This window comes from Pan paniscus, chromosome X (assembly GCF_029289425.2).
Source record: "Pan paniscus chromosome X, NHGRI_mPanPan1-v2.0_pri, whole genome shotgun sequence".
In the NCBI taxonomy this organism is placed as follows: Eukaryota; Metazoa; Chordata; class Mammalia; order Primates; family Hominidae; genus Pan; species Pan paniscus.
In genome coordinates, this window is record NC_073272.2 from 74,599,328 (window position 1) to 74,617,889 (window position 18,562).

The 18,562-nt window shown below is 43.1% G+C and overlaps 1 protein-coding gene across 2 annotated transcripts in view; it reads right to left on the reverse strand.

The window, feature by feature from the left end:
- The window catches only part of NEXMIF (neurite extension and migration factor), a 192,523-nt gene extending 183,680 nt beyond the window's left edge, over positions 1-8,843 (reverse strand). For both annotated transcript variants that reach the window (XM_034950612.3, XM_008978109.5), the window contains exon 1: positions 8,227-8,843. The gene's annotated coding sequence lies outside the window, so the exon portion shown is untranslated. The remainder of the gene's footprint in view (positions 1-8,226) is intronic.
- Positions 8,844-18,562: the final 9,719 nt, after the last annotated feature.

Consider the following 18,562-nt stretch of genomic DNA (forward strand, 5'->3'; position numbering starts at 1 on the left):
TGCAGCCCCTCTACCTTGAACTTTTCAGCCTCCATAACTTTAAGAAATAAATTCCTTTTCTTTATAAATTACTCAGTTTCAGGCATTCCATTATAAGCAACAGGAAACAGACTAAGACATTTACCAAGGGGTAGAACATAGAAACAATAGAAGAATGCATTGAATTAGGAAAATAGGGGGGTAAATTCATGCAGATGGTAAAAAGACCCAGCCAGGAGCAAAGCTAATTCCCTATGAGACAGAAAAATTCATTTTATTCTTTTATCTGTCCCCAATATCTCAGGGCTTAGCACAGAGTAGATGTTCAATAAGTATTTGCTGAATTGAATCAGTAATTATCATTAATGGACCCCTCCAGTCTTAGGGTTCTATTAACCCACATGCTCTACAGTATTCTAAACTACCAAGACAAGAAGCAATAAACATTTATTCATGAATCTGAATACCACTTGATATGGTTTGGATTTGTGTCCCTGCCCAAATCCCATGTTGAATTGTAATCCCCAATGTTGGAGGACAGGCCTGGTGGGAGGTAGTTGGGTCATGGGGGGCAGATTTCCCCCTTGCTGTTCTCATGATAGTGAGTGAGTTCTCATGAGCTCTGGTTGTTTAAAAGTGTGTAGCACCACCTCCTTTGGTCTCTTCCTCCTGCTCTGGCCATGTAAGACATGCCTGCTTCCACGTCTGCCATAATTGAAAGTTTCCTGAAGCCTACCCAGCCATGCTTCTTGTACAGCCTGTGGGACCATGAGCCAATTAAATCTCTTTTCTTTGTAAATTACCTAGTTTCAGTCATTTCTTTATAGCAGTATGAGAACAGACTAATATACCACCTATTACTACCATCCCAACTGCAAGGCGCAGATGTGGCATATATTTGTGTTTGCAGAGCTTAAGGAGCTTTGCCTTTAATATATGATGTTAGATATCCAGGATGAAATACATTAACTCTCTCCAAGATGTCTAATACTCCAAAAGGCTCATGTGTCTCAAGGTCCCCATGAAGGTGTCTAGACACCATCTCCCTCTCTGACTCCATCACCATACCTAATGATTGGTGCTAGAAAGAGTTCCCCACATTTGTCAGAACCTTGGCTAAGAGAAATATATAGAGTGAGAGAAACAGATGAAACAGAGAGAGGTAGAGGCAGATGAAATGTGAGTGAGCTTTTATGGAATATATTTTATATATTAATGATGAACTTGTGTGTGGGGTGTGTGAAAGCTGAACAGGCATGAAGAATCAGAGAGTTGACAAGTCAATAATTTGAGGAAACTAGTCTTGACGTTTTTGGTGAGAATGGTAATGTAAAAGTGAGTGCTAAGTGGCTCTTCTTCATAATAAAAAAATGTCTGTGAAGGCTAATCAGAAAAATGCTTGTACGGTAGCTGAGGGATGTGGCTCATAAATATACTAATAACATGTTTTTTGAGAGAGACATTTAATGGCTTCCATTTCAAGCTACCATGACCATGACAGCCATACAACAAGAATTCTGTAACAGCTAGGGAAAGGCCAGCACAGAGGTTTAAACTCACAATATATGGCTGGACTTCCTGAAAATGTATGCAAGTGTTACATGTGTAAATATGCACTTTTCTGAAGACAGTATCCTTGGCATTCACTGAATTTTCACAGGGGTTCATGCCAGGGTTAGGGACTATTGGCTAGATGGTGATGACCCACTTTTTCTACTTCCCTACTTAGTAAAACAGCACATCTTCAGGATGTGTTCCAGTTATTTAGTAACTAAAGACAAAGCATGTTCCTATTCAAGCAATTTGCTGAGATCTAGTCTCTGGGTTAATAAATCACATGCATGTCTGGAATAACATGACAAATATTGGGGAGGAAGGCATAAAGAATTTAGTGGCACAACAAAATTTGGATTACTCACCTAGGCAGGAAAGAAAAAATAGCTATTGACATTTTGACTCAAACAAAAAAATCCATTTGTGGATTTCACTTTTCGGGTCACCCCCTGCCACTCTACCAGGCTCTGGACAATCTCCAAACACTAGATATGAGCTGAAATATAATCATGAAATGTGGACTCATCCTAACATTGAACTAAATGAAGCTCAATTAAGAAGAGGAAGCCTGAAAATGTTTGCAGAAGCAACTCTAAATGGCTCCATTTTTTTTTCTTGTCTGCATTATTTCTTTTTCCATGGCAGGCCAGATTTGGCCTGTGGGCCATAGTTTCTTTTAACTCCTGCCCTAGATCGATGAAAGCCAATCATGGATACTGGGAGGAATGAGAGGTAGTTGAAAAGATCATCGTGTCCATTATGGAAAAGGCAAATTGAAAAACTATATACATAAGAGTAATGACCACATACAAACTATTTGAAATAGAAAGTTGCCTGTGCACTTCTCAAACCTATTCTGAAAAGAATTAACACTTCTCTTGGTGCTATGCCCTTGTATCTCACAAATACCATGGTCAGGATGTTGCTTCTAAACCTAAGTTTCTCCTGATAAACTTTAAACTTATTAATTCTTACCAGTCTTTCATGAAAGTTAGAGCAGCCATTTTCCAGCATGCAGACATCACCTCTTTATGTGCATGTGTATGTGCAAATACAAACAGGCATTTTGGAGAGATGCCTTTGGAGCCAATAATCCAATTCTGTTGAGCCGAAACCCTGAATCATTTCAGGGGTTCTTCTCCAGAAAGATCTCTTAGCTAGGAAAAAGATAGGTTGAGCTGGGTTAGGGGACTATAATGTCTCCAAAGCTCATTATACCCTCAAGTTTTGCAAATATAATCACCTCCCCAAATTGAGAATCATGGTTTCTTTCAAAGGTGGCTTATACTAAGGTGATCACAAAATTCTTTTCCAAACTGGGACATTTTTGAGGGTAAAATAAGTAGGCTGGAGCAACAGGCATAAACCATAACATATGGTCACTCTACTTATAGTCCTCCATAGAGGAAATGTTTTAACTTCCCCTAAATAAAATGAATTGCTACACCTGTTCTTTTTATTATTATTATTATACTTTCAGTTTTAGGGTACATGTGCACAATGTGCAGGTTCATTACATACGTATACATGTGCCATGCTGGTGTGCTGCACCCATTAACTCATCATTTAGCATTAGTTATATCTCCTAATGCTATCCTTCCCCCCTCCCCCAACCCCACAACAGTCCCCAGAGTGTGATGTTCCCCTTCCTGTGTCCATGTGTTCTCATTGTTCAATTCCCATCTATGAGTGAGAACATGCGGTGTTTGGTTTTTTGTCCTTGTGATAGTTTACTGAGAATGATGATTTCCAATTTCATCCATGTCCCTACAAAGGATATGAACTCATCATTTTTTATGGCTGCATAGTATTCCATGGTGTATATGTGCCACATTTTCTTAATCCAGTCTATCATTGTTGGACATTTGGGTTGGTTCCAAGTCTTTGCTATTGTGAATAGTGCCGCAATAAACATATGTGTGCATGTGTCTTTATAGCAGCATGATTTATAGTCTTTTGGGTATATACCCAGTAATGGGATGGCTGGGTCAAATGGTATTTCTAGTTCTAGATACCTGAGGAATCGCCACACTGACTTCCACAAGGGTTGAACTAGTTTACAGTCCCACCAACAGTGTAAAAGTGTTCCTATTTCTCCACATCCTCTCCAGCACCTGTTGTTTCCTGACTTTTTAATGATTGCCATTCTAACTGGTGTGAGATGGTATCTCATTGTGGTTTTGATTTGCATTTCTCTGATGGCCAGTGATGATGAGCAGTTTTTCATGTGTCTTTTGGCTGCATAAATGTCTTCTTTTGAGAAGTGTCTGTTCATATCCTTTGCCCACTTTTTGATGGGGTTGTTTGTTTTTTTCTTGTAAATTTGTTTGAGTTCATTGTAGATTCTGGATATTAGCCCTTTGTCAGATGAGTAGGTTGCAAAAATTTTCTCCCATTTTGTAGGTTGCCTGTTCACTCTGATGGTAGTTTCTTTTGCTGTGCAGAAGCTCTTTAGTTGAATTAGATCCCATTTGTCAATTTTGGCTTTTGTTGCCATTGCTTTTGGTGTTTTAGACATGAAGTCCTTGCCCATGCCTATGTCCTGAATGGTAATGCCTAGGTTTTCTTCTAGAGTTTTTATGGTTTTAGGTCTAACGTTTAAGTCTTTACACCTGTTCTTGACAGAGGATGACTTGGCACTACTTTAGCACTCAGGCCCAAGGTATAATTAATCTTGGTCTCAAACCTCTAAACCCCTTCAGAGTAAACATCAGGAGGAACTTCTTGTTTAAGCTAGTGGTATAACACTTAAAATGGGCTACTGAGGGTGAGAAGCTGAAAATTTTTTTAATGGGGCTTGAGGGTGCTAGAGAAAACAGTAGATAATTGTTTACATCAAAATTATCACACTGGGGATAAATAAGATGACATATTGAAGTGCTCTTTGGAAAAGTAATAATTGTGTACATAGTATTAATAGTTGGTCATGAGGACTTCAGCTTCTTTTCCACCAGAGAGGATGGTAGGGAAAGAAATCAGATCATAGGGCTTACCTGCAGAAAAAGACCAAAATGAGCACATTCTCTAGCAGAGGCCTGTGAATCACTGTGGGCAATGAGGGACTGAAGGGAACAGAGACAATGAAGGTCCTCACGCCTACCTGTAGCTGGCCCATAAAAGACTCTATCATCACTAAAAGGCAGCTTTCCCCAACCCTCCACTTTCCCAACTGACGACACCCCAGACCAGATTTCCCCAAGGTTGTGATGTACTTACAAACAGAACCACTTGTTGTTTGAGAAGACACGAATGTTCACCTCTGCCTAAAAAGAAATTTTCTGGGCAAGAGAAAAGGTGTGAACTTAAAGGTAGCTCCAAGTGATGCAAACTTGTCTGGTGCTCTTTGTTTTTGTTTTTCTAATTCTTATGGGTACGTAGTAGGTGTATATATTCTTTGTTTTGTTTTCAAGCAGCCCTGGAGAAGTGCCATAGAGAACGTAACAAGTGCTTTGTGTCTGACCCTATGACCTTGGGTTTGAAAAGGTGCTCTGGTGGAGAAACTGTCCATTAGGGAGCTGGTGGCCAACTTTTCAGAGGAAGTAAAAGAAAAAAAAATGAATAATGTCCAAACCAAAAATCTCTTAAGATGGGAAAAACAAGGCAGCCAAATGACCTGCTCCTTAGTCAATCATTCCCCTTCCCTTTCATCCACTTTGGCCCTTTTCTCCTTTTGCTTACTCCTACCGGGAACACTTATATATGTGCCATCAGATAAAAGATTAAAGATAATGTAACAGTCGAATGCCATTTAGAATCTATTTTTCTCCCCTTACTAAGGGATATACAGAAGAAAAAATATTATTTACTAGAACTGGATTTAGGAACAGAAAAACTGCAACCAATGCTTCTCTGGATAGGCCAGTCCTTCTATGCAAATACACTATGGTGGTCCGTGAGACGAGGACCTCCATAGTGACCGTGTCCAGGATCCATGAACCCATCTTTGTGTGCTCCAACACTTAGCACTTTTCTCATCTTCTCCCACCTCCTAAACACAGGCAACACCACCTCACCTTTAGTTCTCTCTGCTCACCAGGTAGCTTACAGGTAACCAGAAGATTGTGGAAAAAAGAAAAAGAGGGAAAAGAGACAGACTTGAAGTAAAACAGAAAGTGGCAGTACTGCAGTTGTTTGACTTTGGCAACAGGGTGTTATGGGTGTGTGTGTGTGTGTGTGAAAAAGCACTGATGCATCAAAGATTTATTCACTGAACAGGTTGATTTATTTAACAGACTTGACATATGTCAAATTCTGCCATGTACTTACATAATTGTTACCAATTTATCAGAGCTGTTATTTAGGCAAATATTTGCTTTAAAAATATTTTCCTTTAAATGACTTTCTCTAGCTTACTGCACAATCAATCCGTGGTTCATTTAAATTATGTTATGTTAACAATAGCTATTTGGTGAAGGTCTCTCAAATATAATCTTCCCGGAGCCATTTCATCTCTACTCAAACTCTATCCCTCTTTTTTCCTAGTAATAAATTTCTGGCTAAAATCACACCACAGGGAAAACTTTAAATATATGTACAATGTATTTTTATGTCATGGTATTTTACACTTATGATTTACAAAAAAAAAAAGCAGTTTATCAGTATATTGTTAAAATCACAGATCTGAATGCTGTTAACCTTAAAAACTGTCTAAAAGGAAAAAAGCATGTGTTTTTGCATGAGTTTATGTCTAGGGGGGCCAGTTGGGACAGCCAGGTAGAGAATTCATCAGAATAAGAGAAAGTAAATAGAGAAATTTCAAGTCTTACAAATTTTGTTCAATCACCCTACCCCATGTGCACCAAAAAATTATATTTTTTTAACTAGCATGCATGCAATCTATCTAGATTTTCGGGGAGGTGAAATATTGGAAAGTATTTCTAAGAGACAAAAATGTCTAATCACTAGCCACCAGGGCTAGTTTCAGTTCCTCTATTGTAAATACGCTATTTGCAAAAACAAGAAGCTCATTTTTGACCTCCCAGGTTACGCAGTGTGGGGACTATGAAAGACATGGAGGAAGAAAGGGAAATACCACCACCACACAGTAAATTTTTGACCTAGTAAGCAAATACGTTTTTGTTGTTACTGCTGGGTAAAATGTATGTCTTCCAGAAATTAGACACTGTAATAAAAATGTACCAGCCCAAATTTAAATTGCTCACTAGACAGATGGTTAATTATATTCACAGCCACATATTTCACTGGGATAGAGTTTCAGACACTCAGCCAGTTTTATTTGATTAGCCGGTTTCCCAGTTAATATGTAAAATGACAGTTACTTAGGACTTTTTTGTTCCCTTCTAAAAATATTTTTTCAATAAGTGTAAATTCTCCTCAGCCATAAGAACGTCACTGCTGTAAATAAAACGTTTGGTCATATGTTACCTCATGTGTAAAAGATGTAAGGGAGATTCACCCCTCCAAAACACAAATGGTCGTAAGGAGTTCAGAGAAGACCATTACAGCACCTTTTCTCACCAAGCAAAATATTCCAGGAACTCCTCCACCAAAAACAACCAAGGATATATTCAAATCCCGGGATTAAAGTGCTTTAGACATTTTTTTAAAACAGCCCTGCCAGCCCTACAACACAAATCATGTCTTTTCAGATAACAGTCTAGAAAATGCAACATTAGAAAAAGGCCACATATCTAAATGTAGTGCTGTGCACAGCATTCAACAATATGCTGGGAGCCAAGATCCAGAAGCAAAATATGAGACCCACTTATTCCAAAATGCAACCAGAAGCTTGATAAAAATCAAGAGTGCTGTTGTCGAAATGGGGATGCCAATTTTTTTTTTAACTTCGAAAAAGACAGAAAACCTTGCGCGGGTGATTCGGTCCCTCACGAATCAGACAGACAGAAGCAGTCATGCTGAAATCGCTGAATTCCTCAGCGGAACGGCGCCAACTCAGCAGCGCGGTTTCCACACTTTCCCGGAGCGGGACTCCGCTCCCCGCGCCGGCTCACGGCCTTCCCGCCCTACAGGGTGTACAAGACGCGAGCCGACGTGTGCTGCGGGGCGCGGCAGAGAGAAGCGCCAGAAGCCACACAGAAAAGCGTCAATTCGACCGCCACCGAGAGCGCGAAGGGGCCACAAGCCAATTTCCGCAAAGGAGATGAGCTGGGCGAGGCTCGGTCTGGCCTCCAACTTAAACCTGTCCGCAGCCTCGGCCGAGTGGCGCGTGTCCTGGGGGCGCTCTGTGGTCGCCACGGCCGCCCGGCTTCGCACCTTTGCGGCTTTGGTCCGAGCGCCCGGCCTCGGCCGCCGCGTGGGTTTTCCCGCTCTCGCCGAAGCGTGCCATGCCCATGCCCCATTCCCTGGCCAGGCTCTACCCTACACCAGTCCGAAAGGAGGCGGCACTCTGCCGAGCTGCGTGCGTGTAAGCGCGGCGGCTCCGGTCCGCTCGCTTCCCCTCCCCCCGCAACCCCCTTCCTACGGCGCAAGCACAGAGGCCTTTCCTAGATTGCAGTGCCTGTCAGGGCGAGCCGGGATCTCTCGCCCTAGCGGCCTCGCTCGCTCATACACAGACACACACATTCGCATACAGACGTCCTCCGTTCCGTTTTCCCTTCCTTCTCGTCTAGCTCGACTTACCCCAGTTCATTCCACCCCCTGCGGCCGCCACCCCGAGCCAGCCGGGGAGCCGGCGAGAAGGCCAGGAAGCTGTATGGCAGCGCTCGTACTCACCTCACAGGCCGACTCCCGAGGCGCACGTCGCTGGCGGGCTCAGGCAGCAGGCGCTGTAGCTAGCGCGGTCGCAGTCAAGGCTGGGCTGTCGCCGTCGCCGCAGCTGTTCGAGCTGCCTTAGCCGCCACCGCCGCTGCTACTGCTGCCGCCGCCGCCGCCGCCTCTGCCTCAGCTCCATGCGCTGGGCCCGCCAGGTGGACGCGCCTCTCTCCTCGCTCGCTCCCTCAGGCTCCGCCGCCGCCGCGCTAGATGGAGTCAGAGCTGTCGGGCTCTGGCCCTGAAACTCAGAGCTTCCGCGGCTGCCCGGCTGCTCCAAGGGTCCGTGCTTCGCTTACACTGTCGCTCGCCCCGGCTGGAGCTACCTAGCGAGCGGGCTGCGCGCTCGGCGCCTGGAGCCCGCTCTGTGCGGTGGCTGCGGCCGTCCGCGAGAGGGAGAGAGGAGGGCGGCTGCTACTGTCGCTATAGCTGTTAAAGCTATTGCTAAATGCTGCTACTGCCGCTAATGCTACTGCTGTGGCGGCGGTGGTGGCGGCGGCGGCTGCTGCTGCTGCTGCTGATGCTACTGGTTTTCCTTCCCAGGTTCTTCCCCTGCCTCGTCCCCCCTCCTCCCCCTTCCTCCTCCTCCTCCTACTCCTCCTCCTCCTTCTCTTCCTCCTCCCTCTTCTCCTCCCTCTGCCGCTTTTTTCAGAGCCTCTGCAGGCACTGCCTGGTCCCCTCTTCTCCTGGAGCTGTCTCTGCCCATTCAGAAAGGTGCCCAGAGTGGGGCCGCCTCTGCTGCCACCATCGCTGTTGCCCCTGCCATTGTTTCCTCCAACACGGCTGTTCTTGCTGGACGCCTTCCCCCCTCTACCCTTCTTCCCCACCACAGCTCTCCCTTTCCCTCCCGCTCTCCTTACCCTCTCTATGGTCCCTTCCTTATGTGCCCCCCCAACTCTGTCCGTCTGTCCCTCCCTCCCCTCGGGCGCCCGGGAGCGCGCACTGCGCGGCCACCTGTCATAAAGGGCGCGCACCCCCCTTCCCCATTCCCACCCCGCCCCCCACTCGCGTTCCTGCTGCCCTTCCAGTCCACCACGCCAGTGGTGCGTTCTTCCCCTGGCAGACACGCAACCGGACACCACTCTCCCATGCCTTTTAGGGCAGTTGTGTGTGCGGAGAGGGGCACTCTGAAGTTTGGGGAAGAATATTTGAATGGTTTCATCCACCAAGCATCTAACCATTCAACCTTTACCTACTCTTAAGGGCCTGGGCCCCCAGGAAGGTGGGTCCTTTTTGAAGGGTTGGATGAAGGCAGACAATCGGGGAGTGACGTTTGGGGAATAAAGGAAAGAAGGGAAGCTGAATATGGCCAGGAAGGAAAACAGATCTGCCTGATGGCTGTCATTGAAAAATCTCTTAGGTGGTCATTTTCCTTCAGACGTCCTGGGAACTCAACAGGAAACAGCAAAAACGATTGGAGAGCAACTCAGGAGGGACCATTTAGTACTTCTGGAGTCCTGGGTGCAAGGTTGAGGCCTGAGCCTCGGGAGATTTGTCACCACTAGGAGCCAAGGCAAGAGATGAAAAGGTTGGTACTAGAACAGAAGGGGTAAAAGTAGCTACTTTGTGTGCACTTGCTCCAACATCATTGCCAAAGCACAGCTTCTCCAGTCAGGCAGGGCCTCATTTCAGATTTCTTTGCTGCCACAGCTACAGCGTCATTTTGCTACGAGGGCTCAGGCTTTGAGATCTGATGTGTGCAACTTCTCACCATCACCTGTCACACAATCCCTCCCCAGAAACAGTACAGAGGCGGGGGTATATTTTCTTTTCCCTGGCAAAGTACAGGAGATAAATGTTCCAGATATCCCATTGACAATAAGGTCTGGGTCACTTTACCAAGTTTGAGGCGCTCTACCATGGGTCTTTCATTCCTGGACCATAAACTGTCTGTATGGCTTTTACAACTCCCCATCTCTGTGCCTTTGTTTCTGTCATCCCACTTGCTTGAAACACTCTTGTTATTTCTCCCTCTCATTTTATATCTATGAAACTCATCCATAAATAATAGCTCATCCTGAAATAATTATACTTATTGGGTCCTTACTATGTGCCAGACACTGTGCTAAGCAATTTACATGAATTATTTAATCTTCACAACAAACACAATTTTACTATCTCCATTTTACAAATGAGAAAATCGAGTCACAAGGAAGTTAGGTATATGTGTCCTGAGGATAGGGATGATATGTTATTTATCTTGCATTTGTGAGACACTGTGCAAATATATTTGCATCTTTCAGGCACTGGAATAAATAAGACAAAATTTGGCCTCTGCTCTCAAAAGCAAAAACAAACAAACAAAAAAGGTTAAACATGTAAAATGCCACCCATCTATTGGCTGGATCTCAATATCCAGAATGAATTGCTCTTTTTCCGTTGTCGGAAAGCACATTGTTTTCACCTGTATTAACTACATATGCTATTCTTCCTTTATAAAGTTAGTTGCTTATTTGTTACCAGTTATAATTTTTGTCAATGCCCTCCAGCCAAAAACTACCAGAAACACAAATGTAGTTGAACAATTTGGGTTTACTACTTGTTAGAGTGAGGGAGAACACACACCATGGGTGTTATGGGCTGATTTGCATTTCCCCAAAAATTCATATGTTGAAGCTCTGACTATTCCCAGTACCCCAGAATGTGACTGCTCGGAGATAGGGCCTTTGCAAAGGATACTAAGTTAAAATAAGGCCTTGAGAATGGGCCCTAATCTAATATGACTGAGGTCCTTATAAGAGGAGAAAATTAGGACACAGACAACACAAAAAGGCCATCTGCAAGCCAAGGAGATGGTGATCTCAGGAGAAACCAGACCTACTGACACCTTCATCTTGGACTTTTAACCTCCAGAACTGTGAGAAAATAAATCTCAGTTATTTTAATCACTCAGTCTGTAATATTTTGTTATGGCAGCCAGAGCGAACTAATAAAACAGGAAACCATGGGGTGTCTCAGATAAAACGTGGTAGAAAGGACTTATTATAGGATTTGGATTTTGGTTGGGTAATTGGGGGAGGGTTTAAGAAAGTGGGAATTAATTCTACACTGAATGCTCTCAGAAAGCAAGGGCAATTCTGTGACTGGGCATCTTAATAAATCTTATCTATTGGGAGGTAGACTAAAGTGGAGATAAGGCTTTTGTGGGTTTTTTATCTGTGCTTAGACAAAATTATGAAGAGGCCTTGTTTTGTTTCATTTTGTCATGTTCTCAGTGTAACATTGTCTGATGTCAGTATTTTGTGAGAGTGTTTATGTCCATCAGGAGACCAGCCATGGCCTACCTGTGAGTGCCAGGTCATCTTCCAGGTGGCTTTTCTTCTTCTTTAAGACAGGTTTAAGTGTGACTACTTAACAATGTCCATTAGTTGTGTGGCTTTGGGCAAGTTACTTTACTTGTCTGTGCTTCAGTTTCCTCATTTATGTTAATAATTGAGAAAAAAAATGTGTTAACCATGGAGTTGTTATGGGAACTGAATGAAGGAATAAATATAATGTCCTCAGAACACTGCTTGGCACATAGGCAGCCTTCACTGAATGTGAGTTATTATCCATGTCTGTTTTCTCCAACAGACCATATAGCTTAAATTGCATATTATTATAGTTATATATTGGTACTTTTTCCTTTGCTAGGTCATGAGCTCCTTGAGGGCAGGGACATCGTGTACTGGCATGGTGATAATAGCTAACTCTTACTGAATGTTTTCAATGGGCCAGGCACAGATATTAACTGTAGTTACTCCATGAAAACTTTTGAGGGCCCATCCCTACCTTTAGACTAGCCTGGGCATTCTCTCTGTGCTCCCATAGCATTTGGGTTTACTGTAATCATTACACTTAGTATATGATACTGACACTGTCTGCTTATGTGTCTTCTTCCCTTTCTAGACTGTTCATTTATGAAGAGTAGAGCAGATACCTTCAACTTTGATGTCCATGTCTGAGCACAGTGCCCAGAACAACAGAGGCACTCAATATAAAAACACTGATTGGATTTTCAGTACGTTCTTTGCTTCTTCTAGAGCGGAACTCAAATCAGGCCTATCTTAGCCTCCATCATCCCTTTCCCTGGGGTTTTATTGTCTAAAAACATAACAGAGAATCTCAAATAGAGTGGTCCTCCCTGTAAGGCAGATCTAAAGAAGAGAATCACTGTGAGACTTCAATTCAAGAAGGTGCCATTTGGGAATAATTGGTCTCTGCTATTTAACAGTCAATGGTAGCATATCCATTAGACCAAAGTGGGGTAATGAAGTATGAGACCTGAACCTAGAATCTTGGGTGTTAACCTTAATTCAGCCATAAACAAACTGTATGATGTTTAGAAAATTACCAAACCTCTCTGAACCATAGTTTTTCCATAGGGGGCATGGAGAACATAATCTCTCCACTGGCTAATAGATTAGATAACAAAGATTAAAGAGAGTTTACTGGAGTTTCTCTTTGGGAAAAACATTTCATTCCTCCATTACTTCCATGTTACATGCCTGCAAGATTCTCAGCCTCTGTAACTGGTATCATAAAATGGCTACATTCTTTCAGATGCCAGCCAAAAGCCAAGGGTGTTGTGGTTTTTGGCTTGCCATATCACCTCCCTATCGGCCCCACAACTCAGCCTGCTCCCAAAGAAGGGAGCTACAGTGTCTGTATATTTCTGGGGCATAACAGATGTTGACATTCTGGAGATAGATCCAGAAAGTTTCTTTCTATCATGCTGAGGCCAGACACAGGATGTCTTTCAGCCCAAATGTATGTTTTTAGCCCAGAAGGATAAAAGAAGGTGAATGACAGAAATAACATTATTATGGTATTATATGCATATACAAAAACTAGCATATTACTTATGAAAGAAACTACCATATTACTTTTCATATAATGTACCACTATTGTGCCCAGATACTATATAGTAATTATACTAATGGCCTCTGGCTGGGAGTTTATGGTGGCTTTCCCTGGTGAATTTCAAAGAATGGCCCAAAGGAACTGAAAGGAGGTTACAGAACTGAGAGGTCAACGAATCAAAATCAAAACAAGCATCGGCTGTTCCTCTTGTTTGAGGGGCAGCACCCAGGGCTCCATTTAAATACAGTGGAACTGACAAGCTGGCTCAATAATTCTCTCTTTTGTCCTAAACAGTATTAGAAAACTATAGCTTTCCTGACAATAGACAGATGTCTCATTTTTTCCCCTTACAGCAGCCCTTGGAGGGGTAAGGGGATCCCTATTCTATGAATTATTCGGCTAGTGTTTGATTTAGGCCCTGTATTAGGTCTCAGGAGGAGAAAACAGAGACAATTAAAGACACATTTTTTTTTTTTTTTTTTTTTTTGCCTCAAAGGACTTTATAGTCTAGAAGGGGAAATGGAAACACAGGAAGGCAACACTCTCAGGCTGTGCGGATTCAGGGCTGAAAGAGAGGTGAGAAAAAGGGCTTCAGGATACCAAAGGAGTTTGGGGGTCCCTGAGCCTGCCCCAGGAGTGTTAGCCCGGGAAGAGAAGTATGACTGTACTAGGCAGTAAGGAGAAGAGCATATCAAGCATGAGGAAGAGCATGAGCTGAGGAAGTGCTGAGGCAGGATGATGAGCAATGTGTTTGGGAGTCGGTTGACATGTACAGCATGTTTGGAGCCAAGGGCTTGTTCAGTGGAGCAAGCAAAATTTGGAGGGGTTGGATGGGGCCACACATGAACGGCTTTGGAACTCTAGGATATATTAACCTTAAATTCTCACTCCGTACTTTATAAATGTGGAAAAGAAAGGTCATGGTCACACGGTAGATAGGTAGATATCTGAGAAAGTTACCCTTGATGTTCAGATGATAGGCAATGAATAACATTTATGATTTCTGATATACTTTCACACACATCATGTCTTCTGTTCATGACAATCTATTGAAACAAAGTGCCCCATAGCAGATATTCCCTTTCCTCCTACTTCCTTGAAGCCTTATAACAAACAAACAAACATAACCTGTTGATTGCACTCATTGTCCTATGGAGGTGGATCTGAGTTGTTGAGAGAGGAGGTAAATAGTAGGGCTCACAAATAGAGCCCAGATGAGCAAAGTGCTGGTTCCCAGAGTGTCTGGGGTGTCCTGCCCCCATTTGTCCAACCTGCTCAGGTGCCTTGGCTGCTGTGTTCAAAGCTAGCCTGGACAAGGACAGCTCCTGCACTTGAGTACTTCTCCTCTCGGGGTGAGCCTTTGAAACATGCTGGGACAGGGTTGAGTGACTCAAAGTTTGGGAACTGAGATCTGGAGAAAACCACTTCCATCTTTAATTGCCAACAGCCATTGGAGAAGCCCCAGATGAAGCCAGGCCAAACAGCTCAGCACACAAGGCCCTGTAACACAGTTCTAGCCACAAGCCAAAGATGTTCGTGGCTTTGGCAGCACTGAGCAAGGTGGGAGCTGTGGTGGGTGTAGTGAGGAAATGTGTCCAGCCTTAGGACAGGACCATGGACAGAGATCAGCAGGCATCTTTAACTGGTTCCCACAGTGAAGTGCAGCCCTCCATCATGCAGCTGAATGCCTGGGTGACACTGCAGTTCTGTGGGTAATATATGGAGTGTGTGATGTGGGTTTTGGGCTTCTCAGAGTTGAATACCACCAGAGCACCCTGTACAGTGTGAGCTCTCTCTGTCAAGCACAGACTTACAGGCCTTATTCACTGTGGGAAGTATTAGTAATGGCACTTTCAACAGTGCCACTGTTGAAGATTTCAATGTAGTCTCATGGTTTGAGGAGGAGGCACACACTGAGCTCACCTAGCTCCAGAATCATGTGGTCCAGGATTTCTTGGACATGGTAACCTCTGCTCCCTTAAGTAAATGACCTCAAAAGACTCCTCTTCATGTGAAATCCAGTGTCTCAGAGTGTACCTCACTCCCCCATCCCCATCAAGCCAGGTAAAGGGGAGGAGGATTGAGCTGTATTATAGTAGAAAAATGCTAGAAGTGGAATTAAATAACATGGGGTTCTACCCTTTACTAATGTGATGCCGGGTGCGGTGGCTCACGCCTGAGATCTCAGCACTTTGAGAGGCTGAGGTAGAAGGATCGCTTGAGGCCAGAGGTTTGAGACCAGCCTGGGCGGTGTAGTGAGACCCCATATCATAAAAATAATAAATAAATAAATCCATAGTATTCTAATCTGTAAAAAAGGGGCCAATGATAATAATCCTATCTTACAGAGAACATGTGAGCAGTTCATGAGTTAAGGTGTATGAAAACGCCTGCAAAAGGCTTATATATAGAGGTATATAATAAATGTGTCTATTCATGCATATATTCCAGAAGCTCCTAAGATTTCCCATCCTGCAAGAAGGGTTTCCTAATTCATTGATGGAGGTATGTTTCCTTCTATCTATACTAGCAGTTCCTATGATATTCTCCTTTTACCCTGTTAAATAACTGCTGTTCCTGCTTATGTTGACAATGATGGTGATAGTGATAGTATAATGTGGATAACAATGACTGGCTGAGACCATAGAATACATAGTATGGGTAAAAGATAGTGAGAGAAGAAGAATACTTTAGGAAGGAAACAGAAGCTCTGGCTTGTTTGGAGGTCTGATCTTCCCTAAACTAGCCTCTTTGGGTCCATCTACATAGGCATTCATGCCAAATCCCTAAAAATATTGCACCAAAGATTCTTCAGCAAAAGGCATCCTAAGAAGCTTCTACCCTGAATGGGGGGTGTATTTCAAAAGTGAATGCATAACAAGCCAGGAAAAGAGATGATTCCATTAATCTAAAACAAATGCTTCCTGAGCATCTTTTTTGGCTACATACAAACCAATCCATTGGCATCTAGAAAATGTAGAGACAACATACACCCAGTGTGACTATCTGTTCAGAACAGTCCATGTGTGTCTTCAACTTTGCTAAATAACACATGGACACTCTCTACTTTATATCCCCATGTCTTTTCTCAGGAAATATCCTGCAAAGACCTTTGCACAAGTTCTTTGTTCTGCCTAGAATGTCCTTTCCTCCTCGGGTGATCTGCCCCTCACCTGCCAAAGCTTCGCTTGAATGCCACCTCCTCACTGAAGTCTTCCTTGACTTCCTACCCTTCCAGGAAGAATGAGTGGCTATTTCTTCTGGTCTCTTATGCATCTTGCATAAATCTCTATTAAAGAACTTATCTTTGTGTATTATATGTATTTGGGCATGTGTCTGCTCCCACATTGGACTGAGAATTTCTAGCTCTTGGAGGGTAGGGACCTTGCTGCCTTCTCTTTATCTTTTCATTCTTTAGGTACTGCCAGGCACTTACATTTGAAGAATAAAATGTCTTAATAAGTGAATAAGCTGGAGATTTCATGCACACTCTTACACCAGCTATGGCCCCAAAGATGCGTGCTCCTAAGACATGTCTTTCAAAGAACAGTGGGGTCTTTCTTAAGACTGGCTTTGTCAACATATTCATCAAAATCTGGATGAGGTTGGGTCAATTGCCAGTCTCCTCATCCATTATGAGATGACCCTGACGAGGACCACTGTCTCTGCAAGAGGTTCATTCAGTTCTAGGATTGGTGTGACCCTGAAGAAACCTGAAGATGCCCTCATGTCCCCCTGACTGAACTCAGATGGTTCTAGAGTGGAGAGACATTTGCAGGATAAACAAGAAGAGAAAAAAAAGAGAGTAGAGAAGAACAGAAAAAGGAAATGAGGGGGAGAGATGGGAAGGAGAGAAAGAGCTAGAAGGGAGGGGACAGCAGAAAGAGGCAGACATGCCACCTTAAATCAGATGGGAGACATTGTAGGAGTTGGAAGATGACAGTTAATTGGTACCATTTTCATGTAAAATCGTATCACTGAGTTTTCACAGGCATATAGCTAATGCTTATGGTCACACACTCTGACCCATACGATACCAACAACAAACACCTGTACCCTTTACATTCCACAAGAATGGAAGCAAGGTGTAGTAGACACAGGGTCTGGTGTGAGGCAGATGTGGATTGAAACCCTGAGTGGTGTGCCTTTGATCAAAGAACAACTCTCTGAGGCTTATTTTCCTTTCCTGTCAAATGGAAATAATATTTGCCTTGTAGGGTTATCTATCTTATGAAGATTAGTGGTACTGTTCATAAAGCGTTTGGTAAATAGGCAGTCAACAAATGATAGCTACTATTATTACTGTGCTATCAGAATACTGCATAGTGAATAAAAGCAGACTTTGGAGTCAGACTTCATTTGAATTCTATTTCTGCTATTTACTAGTTAGATTTCATACCCAGCTTCTGAGAAATTAGCTCCCCTACCCTTAGAATTGTTACCTAGGCAGTGTAGTGTAAGGGCATGATCTCTAAAGTTTTAATCGTGGCTCTTTCATTTACTGTGTGATGCTGAATAAGTTATCCGACATTTCTGAGCCTGTTTCCCCAACTGTAAAGTGGGAGGATAATAATAGTATCAGTTCCCTAGAGTTGTTGTGAAGATTAAATGAGATAATTTATACTTAAAACTATAATGCTTAAATGTGTATCTGGAAGATAGTAAGACCTCAATAAAAATCAGCTCTTTCAGTATCCTGAAATACTTTCCAAATTCACTGTTTCATTTATTTCTTACAATACCCTGTAAAATGTATATTCTCATTCTAATTTTATAGATGAGGAAACTGAGGCTTAGACTGGTTCAAGTTCACATAGGTAGCAATTGACAGGGCCAGAACAAAAGGTGTTTGCTGAGTAACTATATGCAATGTCTCTCTCTTCTGCACTTTAAAACAGATATCTAGACTATTTCTCAGTGCTTTTCCTTGAATGTCATGCAATGTGTCAGGTGTGTCAGGAACGCTTTCTAAAAATGCAGTATAGCCTCATTATCAGCAAACATGCTGGATGGGCTTTGAATTGCCTACTTGTTCTTCTGAACACTTGCTTCTGAACACTCAGCTACATATCACCTCCTATGAAAGGCAGATCCATCGTTCCCTGCTTTGCAGATCACTTAACATTGCCTTTTCTCGGAATCAGAGTTCTTCCTTTGCACATTTGGTCATTCTGGCAAAATGCTTTTCCCCTTTGTCTGACCTAATTAGCTAGAATTTACAGCTCTAAGGTATTAATTTCCACAAACACATTTTTGACCCAGCAAAGTTGGCTAAAAACACATTTCTGTAAAGAGAATCCTAATTCTCTAATTCTCTATTGACTTTCATTGTAAAGTTGCAGGCGTGTTCCCATGGAAACTGTCCCCACAACACGCTGAATCAAAAGCTTTTGGTGAAGAAGGGTCGTCTATGCTGTTCTGGAAAGGATTGGGCAAGACTGGGCCGTGTATGAAATAA